This window comes from Glycine soja, chromosome 8 (assembly GCF_004193775.1).
Source record: "Glycine soja cultivar W05 chromosome 8, ASM419377v2, whole genome shotgun sequence".
NCBI classification, from domain to species: Eukaryota; Viridiplantae; Streptophyta; class Magnoliopsida; order Fabales; family Fabaceae; genus Glycine; species Glycine soja.
Genome location: NC_041009.1, coordinates 22,787,703 through 22,794,534, shown reverse-complemented (window position 1 = coordinate 22,794,534; position 6,832 = coordinate 22,787,703). Strand labels below are relative to the sequence as shown.

Here is a 6,832-nt window from a genome sequence, read left to right as displayed (position 1 = left end):
ACCGAAGGAAATCCAGTATATGTCAAACCATAGTCAATGATTCCCTTTAAGTACTTGAATACTCTATTCATAGCTTGCCAATGATGAGAACTGGGATTACTTGTAAACCTACTAAGTTTAGCAACAACATAAGCTATATCAGGCCTAGTACTAATCATTGCATACATGAGTGATCCTATCGCCCTTGAGTATTCAAGTTGAGACACTGCTACACCTTTATTAGGTAATAGCTTCAGGTTAGGATCAATAGGAGTACTTGCCGGAGAACAATCTTTAAAATTAAATTTCTCCAATATCTTCTCAATATAATGTGATTGAGAGATGGAAATGCCATTGTTTCCACGTTTGATCTTTATTCCTAAGATCACATCCGCCTCCCCCATATCTTTCATATCAAACTTAGAAGACAAAAATGCCTTAGTTTCATCAACTTGATCTTGGTCGATACCAAAGATCAACATGTCATCTACATACAGACAAATGATAACTCCTTTGCCATGAGTATCAAACTTGCTGTATAGACATTTATCTGCTTGGTTTAGAACAAAACCTAGACAACACAACCTCATCAAATTTTTTATGCCATTGTTTAGGCGCTTGTTTCAAGCCATAAAGAGATTTCATCAGTTTACACACCTTATTTTCATTTCCTGGCATAACAAACCCTTCAGGTTGTTTCATGTATATCTCTTCATCCAATTCACCATTTAAGAATGCAGTTTTCACATCCATTTGGTGAATCACCAGATTGTGGATAGCAGCAAGTGCTAACAACAGTCTAATAGTGGATATCCTAGCAACAGGAGCATATGTATCGAAAAAAATCAATACCCTCCTTTTGCCTAAAGCCTTGGATAACCAATCTGGCTTTGTACTTGTCAACAGTACCATCCACTTTCATCTTTCTCCTAAAGATCATCTTACATCCTAATGGCTTACATCCAGGAGGTAAGTCAACCAATTTCCAGGTATTATTTTGCATGATGGAATCATTTTGGATTGCTTCTTTCCAGAATACAACATCCCTTGAAGCCATTGCTTCACTAAAAGTCTTTGGGTCTTCCTCAACATTAAGGCAATATTGATATTGAAATTCAATATCATTCCTTGACCCTTCAACCAAATAGAGTTGAAAGTCATCACCAAATGACTTAGCCTTTCTTACTCTCGTACTCTTTCTAGTTTCAGTACTAGTTAAAGGTATATCCTCAATATTAACTGAGACTTTCGACATGGAATTCATGTCCTTTGGCCTAGGTATAGATGTAAACCTTTGTTCATCAAAGATAGCATCCCGTGACTCTATAACCGAGTTCACAGCAACAGAATCATTAGATTCTAGCACATAGAATCTATATGCTTTAGAATGTTCAGCATATCCAATAAATATGCAATCTATACCTCTTTCACCTATGGTTTTCCTTTTAGGTTCTGTAAGCCTGACTACAGCCCTACATCCCCAAATTTTTAGATAACTTAAATTTGGTGTCTTTTTGTGCCAAAGTTCATATGGGGTAACCTTATTCCTTTTGTTAGGAATTCGGTTCAACAAGTAACAAGCTGTCAACATAGCCTCACCCCAAAATCCTTCACTTAAACCCGAATAGGATAACATGGAATTCACCATTTCTTTCAAGGTTCTATTCTTCCTTTCGGCTACACCATTCTGTTGTGGTGTATAGGGAGCTGTAGTTTGATGTATTATTCCAGTAGATTGAAAATAAACCGAATCATAATACTCACCTCCCCTATCCGTACGAAGAGTTTTGATTAGCCCATTTTGATGAAGTTCTACCTCTTTCTTATAAATTTTAAATTTATCAAGAGCTTCATCTTTTGTAATTAATAAATATACATAACAATACCTTGATGCATCATCAATAAAAGTAACAAGATATTTTTTATGACCTAATGATGGAGTAGCATGCAAATCACACAAATCACTATGAATAAGGTCTAAGACTTTAGTCTCACATTTAACATCCTTAAAAGGTTTCCTAGTGATCTTGGTCAACATGCAAGTTTTGCATTTTTCAATGTTCATATCAAAAGGAGGAATCATACTTGTTTTTGACATATCTTTTAATCTTTTGTAATGAACATGTCCTAATCTAGCATGCCAAATTTCTGATTTTGTCATATTAGTTATAGAACTACACGAGGCCATACAAACAGATTCATGAACAAAAGGAACATCAATGTTTAATTTAAACATTCCATTACAACGATAACCAAATCCAACAAACGAACCATGTCTTGACAAGATGTACTAGTCACTTTCAAGTACTTGCTTGAAACCACAATTATTTAAAACCATACCAAACAATAAGTTCTTACGAATACCAGGTACAAATAAGACATTATCCAAATACAAACTTTTTCCGGAAGAAAAAACTAAATTCACACAACCTAATCCTAGGATTGGTTCAGTTGCAACATTGCCCATCTTCACAATAGAGCCATCATCGATTGGTCTAAATTCCTTGAACCAACGACGATCTTTGCACACATGGCTTGTTGCTCCCGAATCAAACCACCAAGCAACGTCATCATCCTGCACATAGAATGCATCAGATATTAGTGATACATAATTTGAATTCGTATTCAAATTAAAATTATTCACTACAATCTGACCTTGTTGCTTTTCAGGATCATTAGACCCACTTGGACCAGCCTTGTTCTTTCCTTTGAACACCCGGCAATCCCTCTTTAAATGACCAGGTTTCCCACACTTCCAACATGACAATTTTGTCTGTTTGTTTGGACCTTTGTTCTTATTTCCTTGAAATTTTCGTTTGTTACCTTTAGCATTGTAATTTTGCTTAACTATTCCACTTTCCTCTACCATATTAACGGAAGAGGAACCTGCTACGTTTTTATCATTAACTTTGTCAATTTCCTGAGCCCTCAGCGACTCCTCAATCATGAAATGACTACCGAGTTGAACCAGAGTCAACTCTTCCTTCTTATGTTTCAAGGTATGCTTGAAGTCTTTCCAAAAAAGAAGGCAGTTTATCAATTATAGATGAAACTGAAATGGATTCATCCATTTTCAAATCATGTTGAGTAAACTGACCCAAAATCCGCAGCAGTTCATTATATTGTTCCATAACAGGCCTCGAATCAATCATTTTGTAATTAAAGAAATTACTAACTAAGAATTTGTTACTTGAGGCATCTTGTGCCATATACTTGGATTCAAGAGAGTCCCATAATTCCTTAGCAGACTCAACATTTTGATAAATATCAAAGAGAGAGTCAGACATACCGTTCAGAATGTGTCCACGACAAATGTAATCGTCGTTCTCCCATTTCAAACGCTTCCTTGTTTGATCCAGAGTTTCGTCTTCCATAAACACCGGCATCGGTGTACTCAGCACATACACCACATTCAATGTTGTCAAGAGAAAACGCATCTTCTTCTGCCATCTTCTGAAATCCTGCCCTTCAAACTTGTCCAACTTCGCAAACTTGCTTGTCATCTTCGAACTATCGTTCGTCATCTCGAAAAATTTGATTCAATCTTTTGTTGGTTAATTTGAAAATCGAGATAATACTGGATAAATCTGAAGTCGTGTATAACACTTTCAGATTGAATCAAATTTCGGGGTTCAACCAAAATTGTTCAATCGGATAAAATCAGAAGATTATAATTCAAGAGTTTTGTTTTGGTCTTGTATGTTTTGTCATCCGTTATGCTTTCTGAACCAGAATGATTATTTATGATCAAAGAACAGGTGATTTTTGGCGGTTGATGGAAGTTTTATCTTTTTTTAAAAAAACTGTCTTTTTCTGAAAGTCACTTCCATGTAATTTCCAAAATTTGCCTAAACCGAACATCTCGTTATTACATTAAAACAAGCGTGCACTCTTATTTTAATATAATAAAGAGATCAATTACACTAAAATGTCCAACATAATAGGAACAGTCAGGAACATTTGTATTTCATAATCAGAAGTGAAATTTTTTAATTTATGAAAGACGAACAACTGCAAAAACATTTATCAAAAATGTTTTCATCAATCAAAAACGAAAGTTGGAAATAAGTTCAAATGAAGAAATATGTATAAAATATGCAGAGGTATATATTCTGAGTTCCCACGATGGTGGCTGCAAGGAGTGCCAATGCAAGCAGAATTGGAAGACACTAAAGTAAGCACATTCTATTTGAAATTAAGTAAAGTGACGTCTCAATTGTGGTGAAAGGCTTGGATTGGGTTGGTCTGCTAGTTGTGCATAATGGCACTTCACACAATTGTTGAATTGATATTGTTGTTAAGGAGATCAAAAGTTGCAGTGATATGTTATTTGGTTTGCAACAATTTGGCCTTTTTAGAGATACAAGGCTACAAGCATGAGTTGAAGTTCAACCGTGGCTTTGATTATATAACAAGGCAAAAGGCCTTTTTTTTTACAGCTATGCCAACTGGGTTATGAATCTTATCCTTATAGTTTAACTTGTGAAAAAAAAATCATTTTTGTCTTCTTATAAGTGTGCATATGAAGAAACTTTTGCAAACATGGTCATCATGAGTTATGTTTGTTGGATCTTTGCGTTATGGGTCTAATGCTGGTAACGATAAAAGATAGTGGCTGAATTCTAGAGTTGATTCGAATGATAAAAACTCCATAAATAAAGATGTATGTATATATAAATATTTGTGCTTTATATTATTCTTTTTGACTTTATTTGTTCTTAATAGCCAGTAAATTTTCTCATGAAATACTCACTCTGCTTTTGTAAGTAGAGGCGTACCTATCTTCTAAACCTTTTTCTAATTCAACTGCAGAAATGAACTTTTTATGTTACTAACAAGTAACAATCTACAACCTTACTAACAAATAGAAATAGTGATCTCAATTCTGAATTCTCAACAGATGCCACTAATAAAAATAGCCAAATAGGAAAGTAAGACAAACAAATGACATCATAAAGCCAAAATATCACAATTCAGAGGCACTGCCACTATATCGAATTCATGATTCACATAGAACAAATGTCATAATTCAGATCATACAGGTAATACTGCATACCCTTACAAGTTTTTTAGTTAAAGAAAAATAGTAAAAAGTCTGACACATAAAAAGGAAAATATAAGAAATCTAAGCATTGTCCATTATAATAATTTTTTTAAAAGAAATAAGAAAATAAACAAGAAAACAGAACAAAAGATTGGAGAGCCATACGTATGACAATTTTTTTTATCAACTTACTTCTCACTTATTTTATGATCAAAAAGTTCAGATCATGTGTGACCAACACATTTTAACATACATAATTATATTAATTAATAAATTTTAAAGTTATATGCTTTTATGCAATAGGATTAAGTGCTAATAATTTCTTTAGAGCAAGATAATTTTATTTGTTCAATTGTTAAATTTATTTTTTCTATAAAATAAATTAAATCTATAAAATTCTATAAGATTTAATTGATTAACACTTTATTTTAACATGTATACTGTTATTTAAAATATAATACTATTTACTATTAGATTAAATATTTATAAATGTCTAAATAATAAAAATAATATATATCACAAGAAAGAATTTGTCCATGCATGAAATCAGCAACCACCTTCCTAAAAAATAGTATTGAGTTCTGCAAAGCTCTCCTGGTCAACCGGTTTAAAGCCTGTCCTGAAAAACAGCATAACCTAAGAACTCTTCAAAGTATAAGGAAGTGTTAGGAATATTCGTCGTGTCCCCTTGAACATGTGGTGGCCAAAAGTTCCAGCAATGAAATTCTCTAGGAAAGTTGCATATAAATATGAAGAGTGAAGGGAAATTAATCTTCATCTCAAACTAGAATCATTCTTGATCATCTTTTTAATTACATTCAATTCATTACATTCAGTTCTTAACAGTTTCAAAAGATATGGATCCCCAAAAGATGAACTACCAGGCTGGTCAGGCTCAGGGCCAAGCTCAGGTTTTCTTACTCTTCACTCAAATTCAGTACTTCTTTCGGGTGTGTGCCAAATTTTATATAATGTAATTAATTACCCATATATATATATATATGTATGTATGTATCACAGGAACAGACTAACAACTTGATGGACATGGCTGGCAATGCTGTTCAGTCTGCTAAGGAAACCGCGCAACAGGTTCCAATTTTTAATTCATCAAATTGAATGCTTTCTTATTGTGTTAATGTGTGTGAATATCATTGCATGCTTAGTTATATATAGACCAGACTACTAGACTAGATTTAATTAAATTTCATTTATTATATATATAGTTGATACATTTATATATATGTTTTTTGTAGGCTGGTCAAACAGTGATGGCATCGGCACAAGGAGCGGCTGATGGCTTGAAGAATGCAACTGGCATGAACAAAAAATGAATTAAGAGGGATGGATCATGATGATGATCATCCAGTTTCAATTAGTTTTTTTTTCCATTTTTGTTTTTTTATTTTCTTCTTGTTGCTAGGGCATTGTGTAAGAAGATGCTCTAATTTGGTTCTTGTTATGAGTGGTGCTCCTTTTTAGGAGCACTCTATGATGTAGCTCTCATTTCATTAATCAATGAATTTTATCTTAAAATAATTTAATACTCTCAATTTTTTAATCATGATTCATGAATAATTTTTTTAAAGTTAAACTAAATCAAAGATGTGTGTATTCCAATCCTTGATCATACAGCAAGAAGACTACTACTATTGGATTAGTAGAATTAATTAGCTAGTACTAGGTCATGGAATCATTTTGATCACATACTCGAAAAAACTAAGATTAAAAGCCAAGGTCTCCTACAAAATCAATCACTATGTATCTCAGATTACTAAATTATGATGATCAACACGTTCTCTTAAATCCTCT

The 6,832-nt window shown here is 33.3% G+C and overlaps 1 long non-coding RNA gene across 1 annotated transcript; it reads left to right on the top strand.

The window, feature by feature from the left end:
* Positions 1–5,789: 5,789 nt before the first annotated feature.
* On the top strand, positions 5,790–6,559 carry LOC114422852. Its single transcript, XR_003668751.1, has 3 exons — positions 5,790–5,934; positions 6,044–6,112; positions 6,277–6,559. It is a non-coding gene; the product is annotated as an uncharacterized LOC114422852 (long non-coding RNA).
* Positions 6,560–6,832: the final 273 nt, after the last annotated feature.